Genomic DNA, 1,837 nt, shown 5'->3' on the forward strand with positions numbered 1-1,837 from the left:
CAAGGGGTTCCTCGACGACGTTCCTGGCTATAACATTCTCGTCTCCAAGTTACATTTCTGCCCTGTCTCTCAATTGAAGTTATAATATTAACCTATTTTTTCTGTAATTCCTTTCAGTAATTTTATTCGGACCACGTAATGTCTTTTGCAGCTTGTACGGTTCTTTTTTTTTTCTTCTTTTTTTCTGAAGCCTTGCCTCTTGTCATCAAAACTCGGACAAAATTGAAGATTTGAGGCTGTTTGATGAATTTTAAAAAATGCTGCATCATTCACCAAAACAAGATGTTGGGTAAAGTCATAAATCTTCCAGCAATAATGCCTGCATTCCCCTGCCTTTAGATCAAGGTTGGGGATAGAATCGTTTTCTTATGATATTTCACAAATACACCCCTCCCCCCAACTAAACAAAATTTCGAAGAAGGTATTCACCTAACGAAGTATTGTACTCTCTAAGTTGCGACAAAATTGATCAGACTGAATAGAAAAAGTGAAGCAGGTTTTCTACCAGTGTAAACATTAGCCATGCTAAGCAGTTTTGTAATATCTGAGTGGATGCGGCATAACAAGGTGAATTCGTATCGTGGAATTTTTTCGAGTGTCGTTTTAGTGTATCTTTTCGTTATCGATCGGTGTCAATTTAGAACTGGTAAGTATGCAAGTCAAGGGTGTCATTAAAAATCCCTTAAGGGACGACATCGTTAGTTTTTTTTTTATTCATGCCCACTTCTGTTGTCTATTGTATGCAGTATCTTCATGTTCAAGGTCCTTTGTTATAGTAGAATACATGTCATGAGTGGTAAATTAAGCTTTTTAAAGTAGTTGAATTTTTGTTCCCGTATGTGTGGGAGTTCAGAAGACTATAAGTGTTTTAGTACTTTTTTTCGAATATAGTGTGTTCATATTTTTTCCAATCCAATAAAGAAAAATCCCAAAGTTTTCTTTTCTTAGATGACATGTCAAAGGCAATTGTCAATGTCCCACTGGTTAAGTTACACACTTCGCACAGGCAAAGGAAAGAAGAGATTTTTTTTTCCTATGAATAAAAGAGCAAAATAATGAAAGATTTAAATGTGCGTGATTGGTTCTGCTGAGTGAAGCCAATAAAAAGAACGTAAAGGTTCTCTATTCACGACTGGAGGATTGGTGTCAAATTGAAGTATCACTGGGCTGCAACTATATCTTAGGCATAATAACTAATGTAATTATGAAGTGATCTTCAAAGTTTTACTTCAAAAATCATTAAAGTACAAAGGATATAAAATAAATATATTTTTAATTTATTTTTTTGCTGCAAAATAATTCTTGCTCCATTCATACCTGAAAATCAACATATTCTCAAATCTGTCTACTGTTGATTTCAAAATTATGAAGTTTTTAGGGCGTTATCACATTTTCGTCAGTGTTGCCACGTCAAAATTAATTAAAGGTGCCAACACTTCGTTCGTGAGAAATTTAAGTATTTACAATCTGTTGATTCCAAAAAACTATTACATCTCCAAAGGAAAGCTAAACGTTCTTAGTTTGTTTCGGGCTATGTATTTTTACATCTCTTTCGGGGTAAGTATTTTTAGATTAAATTTCCTGGTTTTTTATCCATGTTTCTTTTTTTTAATTTGATGCCCGTCACTATCAAAAACGGAATAACCATGTGGAGTTCTATTTCATTAAAAATAGAACTCCCAATTTTTTTCAGTTGGGTAAAGAAACTAGTGAAAGGTTTTCATTTCGCTACTAATCCATTTCGACTTGGATAAAAGGGATGATGTATGACAAACAAGAAAAAAAAATAATTAAATAACCAAGAAAATGATCCACTGGCTGATATTGCCCTCGTTTT

General features: G+C 33.7%; 1 protein-coding gene across 1 annotated transcript in view; it reads left to right on the forward strand.

Annotated features, from left to right (window-relative positions):
• LOC136034961 (dnaJ homolog subfamily A member 2-like) overlaps positions 1–936 on the forward strand; it is a gene marked incomplete in the record, with an annotated part of 23,792 nt that extends 22,856 nt beyond the window's left edge. The window contains 1 exon segment of the mRNA XM_065716515.1: positions 1–936.
• Positions 937–1,837: the final 901 nt, after the last annotated feature.

The sequence above is a fragment of the Artemia franciscana genome, chromosome 13 (assembly GCF_032884065.1).
Source record: "Artemia franciscana chromosome 13, ASM3288406v1, whole genome shotgun sequence".
In the NCBI taxonomy this organism is placed as follows: domain Eukaryota; kingdom Metazoa; phylum Arthropoda; class Branchiopoda; order Anostraca; family Artemiidae; genus Artemia; species Artemia franciscana.